The sequence below is a fragment of the Ambystoma mexicanum genome, chromosome 1p (assembly GCF_040938575.1).
Source record: "Ambystoma mexicanum isolate Mex_15411 chromosome 1p, UKY_AmexF1_1, whole genome shotgun sequence".
NCBI lineage: Eukaryota > Metazoa > Chordata > Amphibia > Caudata > Ambystomatidae > Ambystoma > Ambystoma mexicanum.
In genome coordinates, this window is record NC_090921.1 from 426,476,429 (window position 1) to 426,495,613 (window position 19,185).

General features: G+C 44.9%; 1 protein-coding gene across 2 annotated transcripts in view; it reads right to left on the reverse strand.

Moving 5' to 3' along the window:
• Positions 1-19,185, reverse strand: part of PEX11G (peroxisomal biogenesis factor 11 gamma) — a 221,962-nt gene that overhangs the window by 138,475 nt on the left and 64,302 nt on the right. The window lies entirely within an intron of this gene.

Sequence of the window (19,185 nt, forward strand, 5' to 3'; positions counted from 1 at the left end):
TCAGAAACGAAACTGATACTGGTTTTTTCTTTACCGAGGATTCCCAGCCTGACGACGGGGAATATTCATGAGCATGTGAATCCATGCCAGACCCCATGCTGGAGAATTCAGAGTAATGTGTCAGAGTGGTATCACTTTGAGTCCAAGAACTTAACAATTCCTGGCTGTATATGTTTAATCATGTTGGTAAGCACACAAACCTAGGCAAGCCTGACTCTTAGAGCTGAGATACAGCCTAGGGTGAATGTCGACATGAAATGACCGATGATCACGGGTCTATTTTCACAGCCTCAAACAAGGTGGAGATAAGAGGCTCATGGTCACACCTAACTCGTAGGCAATCACGTCAGGTGGCACCTCTCGCAGATGGGACGTCTTAGAGATGACCGTAGCATTGCTAATAATGAAATAACCTCATGCCCTAGTCACGACAAACGGACCGGGCAAAAATATTTTTTTCTAAAAAGCTTTTTAATCAAACGAGGTTAGGTGGGTACAGAAGATGGCCCATCAGGAAATCAATATTTCCATCCATTGTAGAACAACACTGTTCGAGTGGCTTAGAGCATCTCACTGTCAGGGAGTTAATACCAAATTTACAGTGGCGGTAGGGCAACTAGGTGGGGTACCCGCCAAATTGCACGTTACTTACTTAAAAACCCCAGCCAACAAGGTAAATAACATGTATGCAACTCTACTGATAAGGGGAGATTTAAACACCATGCAATGTCGCCCATACCAGTTTCCTGAATTGGTGTTAACACATACAAATCATGTCAACTGGTTTGGAGGTAATCTAGTTTATCCACAAACAAATGCTAGACATGGACCGTTAGCCACACCCAACCTGTCACTAGAATTTTTAGCCCGGTTTCATAGAAACCACAGAGGCCCCTTTTTTATAAACAAACAGACTATCAACTATTGGCTACACATTTTGACACTGTGCGTAACCTTGCATTGCAATATGCTGCGCAGCAAGGCTTAGCGCCTGCCCAGCAGCCACAAGGACAGATAGACTCAGGAGGAGTGCAGCTACAGACATTGAGAATGATATTCGGGTCATGCCCTTCCAGAAATGAGGACATACCCAAGTGGTATTAAGAAAAGCTAGGACAGCTGCAAGTTGCCTATCCCCAGGTTACACCACAGCATAGGCATAGGGCACTAGCCATGTTCCTTCCCTCTGGCTGCACACTGCCTCTAGCGAGCTGTGACAGCTGGATCTCAATTTATAGCTGGCTTTATTTGCAGCTGATAGGCACGCCATCTATCAAATCACTAGCATTGATATTGGCAGACATTATGTATGGGAACACAGGGTGCTGCTGTCGCCATGAACGTAGGCTTGTCCATAGCATGCAATAATTATCAAATGGTTGAGAGCATAATTCTACCCTTATTGAAAGGAGAGCCTGCAAAGTTAGAATGTCATAGAAAATTGTCCCATTTACATGAGCAAGAAAAAAAGGGAGCACTTTGGGGGGACATAGTGACATCCACTTATCAATCACTAGGCAGGGATCTCCTAGGCAGGAGACATGCAGAGGCACAGAAAAAGGCTAACAAAGATAGTAAGCCAGACAAGGAGACACACCGGGAAGGGAAACCCTCAAACGGACAGGGATCGTTTCAATGTAAAAAGGGTAGTAAACCACATAGACAACAGCTTTCGCCAATAGAGAAAGAAAAATACCCAGAGCATGAGCCAAAGAATGGGAAAGACGATCTTGGCGTACGACTTGGGGGCAGTCGCATTTTAGACCAACAGACTGTGATTTCAGAGACAGAAAACACATGAAAAGTCCACAAAAGTATGGTACTTATGAGGGGTCCTCTGATTCCCCACAAGCATGGACGCCAGATCATTCTAAAACTGAGGGGGAGGGCGTGAACATTGAGAAAAAACACACAACAGCCCTACAAGTTTCAAAGAATGCAGAGTCCACACACTCATCGAATCATTGCCTAGACTAAGCGACACACTGATTGGATAGAGATCCTGCTAGATTCTGGGTATGATATTTCCATATATGAATGCAGCCACAAGGCACTGTTGGGAGCATACAAAGGCACACATAAATGCACAAATAACTACACCCACTGGGCAGACATTAGCAAATAATGAAGTGTATTTTGTAACCATTCAGCTGGAAAGTGAACATCCCAAACAGATTGAAGCACTGTTTTGGCCACAGCTACATATCCAATACAAAGGACTTTTAGCATGTCAAGATTAGCCACCATTGTATGCGAGACATGTACCAAGAGGTGAAGAGGCTTCCTTTTCAAAAGAAGTGTGTGGGGAACTAGTGCAGAAATATGCACGAGACTGGGCAGCGCTGGCTGCAGTGCAGCTGCTTAAAAATCATGTGGGGCATGATCTGGAATGTCCAGCGAATGTGATTTCAGTACTGAAACCACCCCCACCACAGAGTAATTATCCAGTCAAGCCACAAGTAATTTCCCACATGCAAACCATAGTGGACCAACTAACGGACCAGTGGGTAATTATAAAGCAAGCAAGCAAGCCCACATAACAGTCCAGTGCTCCCAGTTTTAAAAGCTGATGGTACTTATCGTTTTATTGTGGTTTTTAGAATTTTGAATGCGAATTGTAAGACAGAGGCAGTCCAAAACCAACAGTTATTGACTTCTAGCCAATTTACACAGATGCAAATATAAAACCTTGATCTAGGAAATGTGTATTTCACACAACCATTAAGTGTAGAAAGCCAGAAATACACTGCATTCACTTTTAAGGGAACGCATTTCCAATTCACTAAAATAATGAATGGGGTATAAGAATTCATCCATCACATTCTCAAGTAGAATACCGAGTTTGCTCGCAGACATTCCTAACTGTTGGCAATATGTAGATGATAATGAATCCAAATGAGGAAACGGAACTGAATCTGTTCCTGGGTGTGCTCACTCTCCGCTAACCTTCCGGAGTTGCTTATAGCTTCAAAAGTATAGTTAGATGAACTTCAATAAGTAAACAAACTGCAATTCATTTTGAGTTGTGGTAAACCCACATTCATAGCTTTAATTATTCCATCATAATGTATGCCTGACTTTTCAGTGCCAAAATTAAATCTTCCAATGCATTTCGGGCAACATACAAGCTAAGTGCATTTATTTGTTCTGGCTATGAAATTCCATTCCATTCTGGGACTCCTGCTAAGAGTGTCCAGAGAATCTGTTAACACAGAATTACTGCGGCTTCGTGGTCACTTCTAATCATAGACCGGTCATTTTGAACCAATCCCACTACATCTGTAAAACATCTCTTAGTGCATAGAAGCCCTAATGACGGCTTCACATTGCTACAAATCTTTCATCTACGACAAACTGTCTTCAGGGGGGATGACATGAAAACAAGCCTAATTTAAGACTGTTTTCCTCATCCGATGCAGCCTGTAGCCAGTGAAACAATGACAAATGTAGATGACAGCTCTTTTTACATCTCATGCAGGAATGCAGCCATTGATAGCCGAAGAACGGTCGTCAAACATACAGCACACGTTTTACACAGAAGGCTAGTGTGCACACTTGCTAGAAGAATATTTCTTGGCCTCACCAAGATCCAGGAAGTGGTGCTTTCCTGTTCTGGCAGATGAGCAAACCACAAACAGCAAATAGCTGACTATTTTAACTACACAGCAGTAGGTGCAAGCATTGACTTCACACCGTTAAGTGTTATATCTGATAAGGATTGAAAAACAGAAAATTTACAGACATGAACAGAAGTGTGCACGTCTGCATGGTCAAGAAGTAACAAGTAAGAGAAATGTCTCTTCACAAAGCCAAGAGCCATAAACTACAGTGGAAGCATTCACTGAACGAGTACAAATCTCTCACTGAGAGATGCTAACCCCCACTTGATGGAGTTGTACATAGGAGACCGTACTCAATGAGAACAGTGACACGCTCGGCTCTACACTTTACTCTTGCAGATCGTGGACATGACGCATGCACACAGCAAGGGAAATCATGTTCCTTCTTACATATAAGGCCCAGGCAAAAGGGGAAGAAACGAGCAACAGCTGCAGACTAGCCTATGCATCGAGGCCTGCGGGCTGGGGAGGAGTGCAGAGCAGAAGAGTCTTGAGCAGAGCAGCAGCAGAAAAGAGACAGCCAGGCCCAGCTAAGCAGAACTCGCAAACCCCAGAAGGCGCTGTTTCATGTGAAGCACATTCTGCTCTAAACGTGAGTAAAAAGGTGGGGGCTTGTTGAGTGCATATAGACTGATGGCGCTGAGACACAGCCTAAGGTGAATGTAGAGATTAAGTGACTGATCATCACAGGCCTATTTCCACAGCCTCAAACGAGGTGGATATAAGAGGCTCATGGTGACATCTAACTCATAGGCAATCAAGTTGGCAGCGTAGAGGAAGGTTAGAAAAATGATCACCTTCTTTTCTTTGAATTATAGAGTCGTCTGGACTTGTGTTTGGGAACAAAGTTTCAGGTGCAGATGGTGTTTGCCAGGGCTTTCACAGGAAGCTACAGAGCACATCTGAGTATTCTGTGCTTCTTCCATCATTAGGAGTTATAGCCCCTATAGTGCAAGTAATAGACTTTCAGCGGGCCTGCCCACCCAAGGGAGAGTGTTCAGAACAGTGGGAGTTTATAGGTCAGCCATCTCGGCTGGACACGAGTTAGTAGATGGGGCGTCAGTAGGAGAACACCCAGCCGTAGCTACATTGATTAAAGGAGTGAAAGTGAGAAAACCACCTCAACTGAAATATTCTACCTTGTGTGACGTTAACAGAGTACTAAGTTTATTTGAGCAATCGCTGAATAATGACCAGGTATCATTAAAACAATTATCACGGAAGTTAGCGACTTTACTTTGTCTTCGATCCTACAGGAGAGTCTCGGATGTAAAAACTTTAGAAATTGACAGGAACGTCTTTTACCCAGAGGGGGTGGCATGTAGTATCGCACAGCACACAAAGAACGGCTCCTCGGCCATTTCCTACCCATATTTTCCTGACAAAAGCAATTTATGCATAGCTCAGAGCATTCAAAGTTATGAGAAACCAACGGCAGCAGTAAGACCGCAGAGCGTTACGCAATTATTAATAGCGCGCAGGAAGCTGTATCAAGCAATAGCAACAGCTACCATAGCAAGATGGGTGAGAGAAATAATACCCTTAGCAGGGGTAAATGTTTCCTTATTTGGAGCTCATTCATCCAGATGAGCTATGGCTTCCAAGGTTTTTGCAGCGGGTGTCTCACTGCAGGAGATAATGAAAAAGGCATATTATTCTAGTGACTCAGTGTTCAGAACTTTCTACTTTAAGCCGATTTCAACTATTGCCACAGCTGTGGTAGAGAGCGTTGAACAAGCATAATGCTCGCCTCCGGTAGAATGAAGATTGCCTGATCTTACATTATGTTTTATGATATTGGAACGGTACGTCTCTCAATGAACGCAGGAGATGACGAGAAGAACAATCGGGAATAGCCGTCTGCAATGGCATCAGGGAGGATAGTCGGTCAACTGACGGCAAGAGTTACTTCAGCAGAGGAGCGACCTCAAAGAATGACGGAAAGGTTTCCCGTTTTGTTCATATACTATTAATAAGGAGCTTGGATAGTTGCATCCAAAAAGAAGAGGAAAGGACCTGGAGGGACAGAGTTATGTAGCTCTGGATGAGCCCTGATTGGAGGAGGGACATGGAGTTCAGGACTACCATACAGGAGAGGAGCATGGGGATTTGTAGTTTCTCCTCCCCCTCTTTTGTTTACATGCAGTTTTTGTTTTGACAGCCAGTGGATAACGTAAAAAAATAAAAAATGAAAAAAAAAATAAGAAGTTTAAGAGTTTGAAAAGCTGTTGGAAGCAGTAATTAAAGAAGTTAAAGCATAATGCTTGCCTAAGGTCTTGACACAGAATTAATATTTTTTTATATTTGATCACAATTTTTGTACTCAAACTTTCTTCTTTCATTCTTCATGTACTTGATTCTTCATAAATGTTCAACTTGAATTGAATATAATAATAAGGAGCAAATTGAATTATTTCTCTCCATTAGATTTAGATTGTATGGTCCCCTGTGTATATCTCTATTTAACTATATTGTAGTCAGTTTAACCAGGACCGACCCTAGTGTATACAATCCTTGTATCCCTCCTATTATTTGAAGATACAAAGCAAGGCTATCGGTCATGAGTCACACTACTCACTATCTTCTCTTTCGTAAGGTCATTTAAGCATGACGTCAGTACACTGCCAAAAGTCACTTAAAAGTGACATTAATACACTGCTGCGAATATCAAACCAAATTTATTAATTCTCAGCGCTGTTTAGACTAAGATGGCAGTAGAAAAACAAAAACAAAGGTTACAATTTCAAATATGTAACTGAGCAGCTAGCAAGAAATTCACTATTCTCAATTGAAAAAACATATAATAAGAACCGAGCTTCACTACACAATCATGTTAGAATACTTGAGAAGTGAAGCATCACCACAAGGCTTAGTTGTAAGAAATGAGCCACACCTCTTCTTAGACAAAGAATTTGTGATACAATGGAGCTATATAGCAAATAAATGTGGAAGAGACTGCCTAATTCTGATTTCAAAAGAAATGACAGATACACCAGCCATAGAATTAACCACTCTAGAATAGGAATAGGAAATTAAAAAGCTTGTCCCCTTAGAGGCCTTTAGGAAACGACTAGATGAAATCATCAAAGAAATGACCAAACAGTACGGGACAGAATTAGAAGGTTGAAGAAAGACCTCACGGATTTCAAACATGAAAAGGCCTTAGATTGACACAAGATGACTATGTGCCCACACAGTTTAACGACAGCACCTAAAAATAAGAAGCATGTACGCTTTAGTAAGACATCTTTCAGTTTACCCAGTTCAGGAGACGATAGCTCAGATAGCAAACCAACATAAATAGACGACAATCAGAAGGTATAAGGAGGTTTAACAATAGACGTAGGTCACAACAACAGAACCAAAGAAGCAGAGGCCCATCCGCATCTAATTTTTTACCCGGGGACCAGATGGTATGGGAGTACAAACCCCGCCAAACAAGAAGTCAGACAGCTTATTAATTAACCTCTCTTATTATTCCCCCACAACAGATGAGATCTCAGTATTATAAAAAGGTTTTGTTTTCGTACTCACAGCTCAGTCTGACAGTTTTACGACAAGAATAGAGATTCAACAGCTGATACCAAAAATACACCTCAAACAATATTTTTAAGATAACCCATTTGAGGTAGAAGATATCAATGGTGGTTTCCATATATCCTCTTCTTTTAGTCCACCAATGACTAGCTATAGTGCAGAATTATTAGCATTTGAATTTTGTCAGAATTAGACACACTAGAAGGTAAGATTGAGAAAGGAAGTCTTCAATAACCTTTCCAAGAAACAACACACAGCAATCAATTTATTAAAGACAAATAAAGCAATTATTATAAGAGCAGATAAGGGAGGAGCAATAGTATTGCAAAATAAGGTGCTAGAAGCAGACCCGACAAAAAACCTTAAAACGCTGATAGCTAACAAAGTTGAAAAAGCATGTGCCCGTCAATGGATCACTAAAAGAAAAGCTGAATACCTGACGATGACCGATCCCAACATACCTAAATTCTATACTTTGCCAAAAGTCCACAAAACTTTAGACAAGCCTCCAGAAGACTGATCGTGTCAGGCACAGGCTCAATACTGGAGCCACTAGCCAAATTCACTGATCATTTTCTAAAGGGATTTGTAACAGAAATGCCATCATACATACAAGATACTACCAGTGTTATTAATTTGATAGAAAAGTATCCTTTTGACAATCAAAATGAAATACTAGTCGGTCTACATAAAATCTCTTTATATACTAAGATCCCACAGGAAGCAACACTGAATATGGTGGACAAATTGATATTTAGCAAGAGAGAAGTAGGAATGACTCAGAACTTCATTATGTGGTACACTAATATGGCTTTGACAGAAAGCTATTTTTTGTTTAATAACACCTTATATCAACAAATCCATGGAACAGCCATGGGGTCAGCTATTGCACCGACATTAGCTAACTTATACGTAGAGAGCCTGGAAAGAAGCAACATTTTAACAAATTATAAACCATTCAAAGATCAAGTGAGACTGTGGAAAAGATACATCGATGACGTGCCGATAGTCTGGCACGTAGATATTAACAAAGGTATTTTTCGAATAGCTCAATAACCAAAATCTATTTTTGAAATTTACCAACAATAGCAGGAAGGAGAAGATTAACTTCCTAGACATTACAATATATGAACACCCAAGAGAAGGTTCTCAAAGTAAAATCTTTTCATAAACAAACTGATAAGAACTCACTATTTATCTATAATAGCTTCCATCCAAAACATACACAAGATAACCTACCTTTTCGGTCAGTTTTTACATTTTAAGCGTAACAGCACGGAGAGGCCTGGCACACCCCTGCAACAGATAGTCAAACAATTCTGAAGGAGACTCTTGGGGCCGGCCAGGCGGCCGGGGTGCAGTGAGCGTTCCCCTCCCTATTCACCAGCTGCACAATATGCGACAGAGGGAGGGAGCACGCCTGACGGAGCCAGGGTGGAGTGAGGAGGTGTGGTTGGGCGCTGAGCCGTCATCTTCCAGGTGAGAGAGAAGCTCCCTCCCCTGCGCACCACCGGCTTGGGAGCTGTCATACGGGCCTTGCCGCATCAGCGGCTGCACAATGTGTGGCGGAGAGAAGAGGCGTACCTGCCGGATCCCCGGCGGAGAGAGGAAGAGCAGGGGGGCATACAGCTGTTATCTCCCCGGTGTGCGGGAGACCACATCACCCACACCCCACCGACTTTGAAGACTCCACACGGGCCACACAGCACCAAAGGTAGGGTCTTCAGGACCAGCTAGGTTCTGCCAGCCCGGGCCGACGCTGGATCGCACCCATAACACCAACGGCTGGGAGACCGCAATCTGAGTCTGCACAGCAGGTGAGGAAAGCGGCGCGGAATGTCCACCCCTAGGGGGTGAGACTGGAGATCCTGTGGCCCATATAATATCTGGGGGGCCCCAGACCAAGAGATTAAGGGGGATCAACAATTAAGGGGTGGGGCCACATGCCCCGGGGTCCCTTCATCCACCGGAGCACCCGGTGGGAAAGGAAAAAAGTGGTTATAAAGTCAGTGGGGGGAACAAGTGGGCCCAGCTCCTGTCCCTCGGGGAAGTGCCGTGCAAGGAGAACCGCCAGGTGGACAGCGAAAGTGACAGGAGGCCCAATACCCCGGGACTAGATCCAACTACACACAGTTTCCTGAGGGTCCTGGGGAAGGGACATTGAAGGTGGGTCCATCCCATGCGCCGCTAGGGGGTCAATTCTCACAGAAAAGCAATAATACTGACTCAAGAGCAGGGGTTGGCTTGAGTGGTCTTGCACAGCAGGGATTAGGGCAGAACCCCCTCACGAAGAGTATGCTACGGGGAGGCCGCAGTCCCCCTTACCCACTGAGGGTGACACCGCCGGCGCCCATTGAGGGAACTAAGAACCGGTAGTAACCCGCCCCCAAGAGAGCCCCCTGCCGCAGCAAGCCATTCCTAGCCATACTGAGACGCCTCGAAGAACAAGCTTCACAACCGCAACCACTGGATCTGACTCCGTCAGGCGGACCCGTGCCTCAGTGGGATTATGCAACACCCAACTGGTGAGTGCAGGGGTACCGAGGGGTCGGCAACCCATGAGCTGGAAGGAGGACCTGGCAAAGTATTAGTTCCAGGCAGGAGACTCTGAGATGGAAGCCAGGGGTCTCCCAGCAGCCTCGGCGGAAATGAGTTCCATTCAAAATAACATCCAAACTATCCTAGAAGAGATAAGGGGGATGCAGACGGACATGGGCGCCAAATTGGCAGACCTCACGGCCAACGTCTCCACGCTGGAGGATCGAATGGACAGGGTCAAAACCAACTAAATGACCACTGGCCACCTGGAGACGCAGATGGAGGCAAGATTTAGGGAGGTGCAGCGCCAGGAGGAGGAACTCCACCTCAAAGTAGATGACATGGAGAACCGCAAGAGGAGAAATAATCTACGCTTCTTCAGCCTGGTGGAAACAGAGGGCGAGACCCCGCTCAGTCTGGAAGGTAAAGTGCAGGACAGAGTCCATCGAGCCAGAGGGGGGAGAGGGGGAGTGAGAGGCCCTCGCTCAGTGTTGGCATGTCTACAAAGCCAGGATACTGGACAGAGCGAAGGGTCTTCAGGAAATACAATACGGGGATCTTTCGGCCCTCACGCTGCGGATGAGGAGAAAATGTGGCGCCCTAACCAAATGGCTACAAGAAAAGGGGGTCAGATATTGCTGGGGACACCCATTTTATCTGGCTTTTGAATAGCAGGGGGAAAGGCACCATCTGGTGGCAGAAGAAAACATCCAAAGAATCACGGAGGACCTGGTTGGTTGCCGTCCAGGCCACTCAGTGGAACGCGGCGATGAAGACAAGGACCTCTCTCGAAGCCCGGATTCAACAAGGGGCAAACATAGGGTGAAAGGAACCCGAAAATTCCAGAAACCTAAACACCCCCCTGCCGCTTTCGGGGGACACTTGAAATGAGAGGATAATGCTCCACAAGGTAACTGTATTGCCCATTCTTCCACTGTTATGCCCTTGGAGACCCTGTGGGCTGAGTGGGAGTAAAATGGGCTAAAGAATTACCACGGTTGGCACATTCTTTTCTTCATGTTTGCGCTAGCACCATTGGTGTTGGTGGTATACCGTTTGAGTAGTTGTGCCTGTTGTTTGTCGGGCCTACTGAGGGGTCCTATGAGCTGGTTAGTTGAAGGGGACACCAGGAATTGAGAGGGTAGGGTTCAGGGACCCCTACCCGAGATCAGTGAGACACATTGAATCATTCAGGTCCAATTTAGGGGTGAAGGAGCAAAAACCCTGTTAGACTTGCTACCTGGGGAAGGGGACGAGCCCCTGATGGTTTGTCAAAGGAGCCCAGTTATTCTGGGAAATGGAGAAGGACGCCTCACAAGGGAGGGAGGCAGGAGAGAGGGGAGGGGGAAGGGGAAAGGGGGGTGTGGTACAGAGAAAGTCATGGATTCTTACATGATGGGAGGCCCCATGTCTAACGGGTCACATGGGGCACGCATGGTGCAGGATACGGAGAGATGATGGTTGAGGGACGTATTGGCACGCTGAACGTTGAGGGCCAAAATTCTCAAAATAAGCGATCCCTCACAAGCAACCTGTTCCACAAACAGAACTTGGTGGTCCTCTTTTTGCAAGTAACACACTACAGACAGGGGATGGAGTTGCAGATTAAGGGGAAAGAAATAGGCAGAAACTTCTGGGCCTCTCATAAATCCTCAAAAAAAAGAGGGTGTGGGTATACTCCTGGGTAAATCAGTCCAGTTTAGGGACATTGAGACCAAGAAATGCTTTGGAGGTAGGTTCCTGGGAATAAAGGGTAAATGCGAGGGTATGCAGATCACGCTGGCCACCCTCTATGCCCCCAATGTGGGCCAGATCCAGTTCTTACGTCAGCTTTTCAAGAAAATGGATGAATGGCATGAGGGACCCCTGATTCTGTGTAGGGATTTCAACCTGATAATGGACGCCCAGCTGGATTGGTGGTCGGCAATGGGGACGGGGGTGAGAAGGGCTACAAAGGACACCCTGGCCATGCGCGACCTTCTACAAGAGTATTACTGGGTGGATATATGGCGGAGGTCCTGGGCGTGTCCGGAGGGGTACATGTTCGTTCCCACCCTCCACATCAATCATATATGAGAACAGACCTATTACTGGTATCTGAGGAGGATGACGGGGAGATCGGGGTGCCAACTGTGGAGGCCATTATGTGGTCCGACCACAAGCTTGTAGTGGTGGATTGGAGGCTGGAAAAGGCCCGGAGGAGCAGTAGATGGCAGTGTAGTGACACCCTGCTGAGGGACCTGGTATTTAGGGTATTTCTCTGGGAGGAAATAACATCCTACTTCGAGACGAACGATACTGGGGAGACCGTTCGGATGATGGTATGGGAGGCAGCAAAGGCTACCTTCCGGAGCCTGCTCATTGCGGAAGGCTCCCGTAAGAAACGCGAGAGGGCACTGATTGAGTGTAACCTCTGCAAGGAATTGAGAGCAATGTGATTGCAACTCAACCGGAAGGGGGTGGACAGGGAGGCTCTCCTAGGGGCCATGAGGGACAAGAGACAAGCACTGCATATGGTCTTAATTGGGGAGGTGGTCAAGAAGAGGAGGTACACACAGCAAAGATATTATAAGAGGGGGAACAAGGTAGGGACTGTACTGGCACACAGGGCAAGAGGCTGCAGGACGGAAAGGAGAAAGGAGGGTTGAAGGAATCCATAACGTGGGGGGAGACGGACAGGTGGGACAAGATCATGGAATGCTTTGCAAATTACTATAAGGAACTGTATACCAAGCATACAGAGGAGTCGGTGGAGGACATGCAGAGTTACCTAGCCAGACAAAGCCTCCCTAAGATATCTGGATCAGAGCTTTAGGTCCTTGAGGGGGGAGATAACACGGGAGGAGGGAGTGGAGGCTATCAGACGATTAAAGACATGGAAGGCTCCGGGGAGAGATGGCTTTACTGCCGACTTCTATAAGCAGTACCAGTCCTCCCTGGCGAAACCCATGGCCAAATTGTTCAATCGGATACTGGGGCAGGACACGATACCTCCAACATTTCTTCAGGACCTGATAACGGTGATACCGAAACCGGGGAAAAACCCAGAGGGCTATGCCTCTTACAGGCCTATCTCCCTCTTAAATTTGGACGCCAAGATCTTTGCCAGGATCCTGGCGACACGTTTAGAGACTCACCTCCCCTGGCTAATCCACCCAGATCAGGTGGGATTCGTGCTAAATAGGCAAGTGGTGGATAGCACACAAAAGACCCTCCACGTGCTGAGCTCGAGAACGGGACAGGATGAAGGAGCGCTCCTCCTATCTATAGACGCTGAGAAGGCTTTTGATAGGGTAAGTTGGGCCTTCATGGGGGGGAATTTTTGGGTCCGAGGTGGATGGGCTGGCTATCAGCCCTATATACAAAACCGGCAGCGAGAGTTGTGGTTAATGGGAGGGAGTCTGGGTCATTCTCACTGGATCTGTCAGGGATGATGAAGGGATCAGAGGCATTATGGTAGCGGGAACACAGTGTAAGATAAGCCTGTTTGCTGATGACGGACTCCTCTACATGGCAAAACCATCACAATCGATACTGCATGTGCTACGCAGTCTGGAGCACTACAGGAACATGTCGAGCTTCAAGGTCAATCTGGGGCAATCTGTGGCGTGGATAGCGGGGAAAGAATCTGATGACGAGGTGGAATTAGTTGTGGGGCTCCCTTTCAAGGTACATACTGCCTAACCACTGCCAACTGCGTAACCTTGGCCAGGACCCTCGTACTATCCAAGGTCGATTACTGTAATGCCCTCTACCTAGGTACTAATCTCCGCAACTTAAACAAGCTACAAATTGTCCAAAACAATGCGATCAGAGCGGCCCTTAACATTCCCAGGCGCCAGCATATATCCGACACCAGGCGCAACCTGCACTGGCTCTCTATCCCACATCGCATCTCCTTGAAGTCCCTGGCTCTCACACACAAATGCCTCCACAACCAAGCCCCTCGTTACCTGGCAAACAGATTCTCTTTCCACAATTCCACCAGACCTCGCAGAGCAGCCCAAGCCAACTGCCTTGTCATCCCGCGTTTTAATCTCCAAAGATCAGGTGGAACCAGCTTCCCCATCCTGGCAGCCAAACTTTGGAACTCACTCCCCAATGACCTTAGAGCAGAACCTTCCTTCCTGAAATTCAAACACCTTACCAAAGCTTGGCTATCCTCCCAAGACAGCTAATACCAGCTTACTGCCCTACTTGCACTTTGACCTACTTCGCATCCATTATTAACTATCCTGTATGTCACTGCCTTATCTATATGCGCTTGAATGTATACTTTGTAAATTTTGTAAAACTTCTTGTAATACTCCTGTAATACTCTGTCACATGCCTGGTCTTGCCTTCATCTTGTTGTAACTAAGTTAAGCGCCCGGTTGCCCCTGGGCCTGGTGCGCTATAGAAATAAATAAAATACTAAATACTAAATGTATTCTGTTAGCTGGGGATTCAGGTTACGCAAAGCTCTGGAGATTTATTTGCCAGCAACTTCCTCCCCCTTTGGTTGTCAGTTAAGAGAGACATTGAGTGATGGGCTGGACTGGGATTCTCATGGATGGCACGCCTTAATTCAATAAAAATGGTAATTCTCCCCAAATTCTTGTTCTTAATCCAAATGTTTCCAGCACCTGTGCCCAGGTCATTTTTTCTAGAAGTGGGACGAACTCTGCTGCGATACCTCTGGGTAGGGAAGAAGCATAGGATCTCATACAAGACACTGATAAGACCAAGGGAGGAGGGGGGAGTGGGCCTTCCTGATATGGAGTTGTATTATAGAGCATCCCAGCTACGAATCCTAGCAGACCACTTTACACCAGGGACGGGGAAGCAGTGGGTCACGATGGACAAGGAGATACTCTCCCAGGTCGCATTAGAAGAGTGGATGTGGGTCCCCAGACCCCGCATGCCAAGGAGAGTCTTGCAACATCCAGTGCTGGGGGGGTCTGTGGTCTGTTTGGAAAGAAGATGGTGAGAATAGATGGCTTACATCGTGGCCTTGCCCCCTAAGCTGCATCTGGGCTCCCCTTCTCAGGAATGGGATCGAGGATCCACTTGCGTTCCAACTGTGGTATGAGGCTGGGCTTAGCAGGGCGGTCAAATGTGGGATGGGGAAACATTCCCATAGTTACAGGGGTTGGAGGAGGCTCTGTGTCTGTAAAAATTATCGCCCTTTTGTTACCTACAACTAAAGGGAGCCCTGCTCCAGTTTGCCTAAGAAATCTTGATTCAAGGACGCTCTCGGCCGCATCGTCGCCCGCTTGATGCCCTGAAGAAGGCCACACCGCCGATGCGCCGAAGAGTATCCACCGGTGGGTTTCACACCACCCAAAGACCACAGAGACCCTGACGACTTCTTCAAACTCTTTGCGGTCCAGAACTATCGACCTCGAGGTGCCTCGCACGCCTCTTCCTTGCAAGATGTTTACGCTTCCCCGTCGTCGAGCACCGCTAGGAAAGAAGCTGCCACTTCACCGCCATAGTTCACCCTATTCTTCGCCGGATGTTTGACGACCCATGACTCCTGCCTTAAAGGGAGGGCACTCAAGAAGGGCCGTCGATTCCCCGACAAGGAACGCTATAATGCCAGGTACTTTGGGGTTGCAGAACTATTGTAAAGTCTCTTGTGAACAATATATGGACTGGGCTTGTGATATATCTTTATTCTACAGGTTGCCCAGGTGGGGGGGGACTCAACACAGAACTGTGTCTAGTGGTAGGGGCCAGTATTCTGCCTATTGTTCTCACCAACTGCTTTCCTTTTACCTCTATTGTTGGTTTCCTTTACAAACTGATTTGTGTGCCATTTAACTGTACAGTTGATGCACTTTAAAGAGATCTAATAGTAATTGTTCTACCACGCAGAACTGTATATATTTGCCATTATAGATAACCGAGTACAAAGTGAGTTATTGTGATATTGTACATAACCTTGAATATTAATTAAAGACTGTGTTTCAACCGATACAGTGTGCGGACATTCCTTTGTGGGTGCTTGGGGACTACACTGTACTTAAGAACCAGCCCGCATCACCTCCTGAGAAGCTAGGCCTTGATTGCTCGTCCATTGGTACCATAATAGAGAATCTTGGCTGGCGTCCTCTGTGCCTTTCCTCTACCATATAAAGAGGAAAAGTACAGGACCCCCCTCCAGTCTTTACACGAGGTAAGATGAAGATGCCTTCATAGCGTATTTCATTGAAAGCAACCAATTTCATTAACTAGGCATGCATAGTCAGCAGTAGCCGAGACTGTAAGCTACTCTGCTACCCTTTTTGATTTCGCAGAACTCCGATCCACAAAAGGTCCAGTGATGTTTGCTTTGTGCAAACACATGAAGCTGTAAAGAAGTAATGAATAAGGCTAATGCTAACCATACCCTGACCCGCTCGTCATCTTAATATATACCGAACCTTGCTTATAGATAGTCTGACTATTGGATGAAGCTCTAACCACAAGTTAAGTAAGCACCTTTTTAACCTTTACTGTAGCTATAATTAAGACCTAACAGTAAACAGATCCAGTAACATCGATGAATCTGAATTAGCTACTCTGAATCCACTGCAGATACCTGCTGCCTGCCCTCCAAAGTCTCTTTGAAGGGACAAACTATAATGCCCTAAAAGATCATTCTGGCCTTGAATAGCAACGTACAACAGCTACGTGGTGGAATCATCTCAAGAAAGCATCATTTCAAGTAAGTGTTTATTGTATCACAGTTATACTTTCCAGTATTGGCAAATACAACATTAGATATTGACTTTGGATCATACTTATTTGTATCCCTATAGGACGAGAGCGAACAGATAAATAGATGTTTTCGCAACCCTTTGAATTCACTAATGGAATAGGTAAGCGTGAGAACCAACAAAGACAAAATTTTACAATGAGACTAATTGATATATTCTCAAAATTACAATGGACAATTAATTAAAAGAAGTTCATTTGTATGAGCCCCTTCATCATATAAACAGAATAACTATCACAGAATATTCCCCTGAAGAATTTCCTAAATCAAATAAGAACAATATAGAAGGAAAGAAACATGTTGGGATAATATTAGCCTGTATTCTTTAGGATAATTGTTTTTAAAAATTATTTATGATTGAATAAGCCAATTGTTTATCACATGGATTGCTGTTTATGTAATTGTATTTGTAGTGTGAATGTAATATGTTTTCTGTACATGTCCGTTTATGTGTATGGTTTTATAACATATTCTACAAGGTTAATTTACTTTAATAACCTGTAGTTTTAATAGTCAGCAATTAATAATGTTTTTATTTGTTCATAATTTTTCTACTCAAAATTGATTAAATTAGTCATGTACTTGATTTCTTAATACATTTTCTACTTGAATTAGAAATAATAAGGAGCAAATTGAGTTCTTTCTCTCCTTTACATTTAGATTGTATGGGCCGCTGTATATATGATTTAATACACTCAGTCTCTATTTAACTATATTGTAGTCTGTTTAACCAGGACCAACCGTAGCGTTTACAATCCTGGTGTCCCTCCTTTTATTTGAAGACTCAAAAACAAGGCCTATTCATTAAGCTCCAACTGAAGATAGCGATGTACCTACACTCCCTCAAATGTCCCAAGGAAGAGAACAGTCAGCAAGGTCAACTACAGAGGAGAAGCCTTGGTTTATGGGCGAACTGATGAGAGATGGTAGGCTAAATCGACCAAAGTGGGCAGTGGTCAGACGTTGTTCCCCGCACCTGGGTTTCATTTTGCTTACATGCTGCTAACGAGCCAAATGTCCAAGGTTGGGAGAAAATGCCAACCAATCATGAGGGTCTATGTAGTAGTGTCCCACACACTGTTCCAGAAGCTAATCCACTGCTGTTATTCTAATCTATTATATACATTGCAAAAATAAATCTGTATTACATGTAGTAAGAGGTAGTTGAAGGCATGCCTACCTGATAGGGAGCAGCCAATTATGTTACGCCTGAATAAAGTATGGATATATATGTTCCCTTTACCAATCCCTCCTTTCGATAGGTTTTTACTGTTTGCCACGAAGGATGATGTCATAGCTGACATACATCGGGTCAAAAAAAAGCCTTTGTGTAATCGAAATGTAGATGAGTGTGTGAGCTGCAATTTGTTTGTACACCAGGTTTCCCAACTTTATTTGAGCTGATAATAAAGTAGAATTTTGCCATATTCTTTGAGTCTGTCCGGTTATTTGGGTCCGAGATCATTTTTTGGTAATTCCATCTGGCACTTGGAACTCTCCAGGTGCGACTGCACTGGTAGCAGTGTGGATGGTTCTGATCCACTCTCCTGGGCCCAGATCCAGACTCATGGATTGTTGACGACTTCCACCATTAGCCAGACTATCGCAGAGTGTCCTGTGGAGAGCAGAGAAAAAAAAACATACGTTTCAAAAAAAAAAGAAATGCTGGTCCCTTTGAAGAAATTCCTGTGCGGTCCCTGCAGGCGCACCATGAACAGAAGGCGAAGTGGTCGATTGGGGAGTCGATACTGAGGGACTCGAGCTGAGCAACGAATGTAAGTAGAGCATCCAGAGTGGCAAATAAAGGTTGATTGTATTGTAAACATAAATGTATATAGTAACAGGAATTGGGTTAAAAAAAAAAAAGAGAGAAATACCTTGATTCCTGGTTCCAAGTGGGCGGAAGGACATGAATTAAACACAAAGAGGGTTATTTTTAGCGATTCCTGAGGCAAGGCCGATAAGTGTGCGTGTCAAACTCCAAAATGGGGCGAACTTGGGATGAGATACATCTACTAGAGAAAGTAAAGGAAGGGTATTGCAGAAAATTTAAAAAAAGAAAATAAAGTGCTAATTTGTTTAGGGTTATAAATATGTCAGCATATCACTTTTATCGTGTTTAAACTAAGAGACATAAAACAATAGAAATAATCTAGTTGGTTATCAGACTCCATAATCAAGTGATTGACATCAATGGACAGCAAGAATTGATAGAAATATAAACTAAGGAATAAAGAGAACATCATTATTTTTAAAATTGGTTTAAAAATAGTGTTTTGGAGATTGGTGGCGATTGATGGTGCTTGCCCGGATTGATTACTGTGGTGTATTTGATTACAGTAATAAAGGAATAAAAAATCTGGTAAGTATTGAAAGTCAAAATGACTGTGTTAAAGGTGCCAATTCAGCGCCAGAAAGGGGGACGCACCTACCAACTGTGGGAGTAAAGAAGATGCACAGTGGGAGTGGCTACATGGGGAATAACACAGAGCCACAGACACACTGTATAAAGGACTTCAACGGGAAGGGGTAACCATACATTGGATGAAAGCCTGGTCCAACACATTGCTCTATGATGAGCTAAAGGAGGGGAGGGGCCAAAATAGCATAATCACAAATACGCATAGTGGGAAATCCCTCGGAGCGGGCTGGATCTGGGAACTTTTCAATCCAAAACACGTCACCACAACGACAGGCAGGGAGGAGGCTCAATCTACTCGTCATATGGGAATTAAGACAACTGAAACT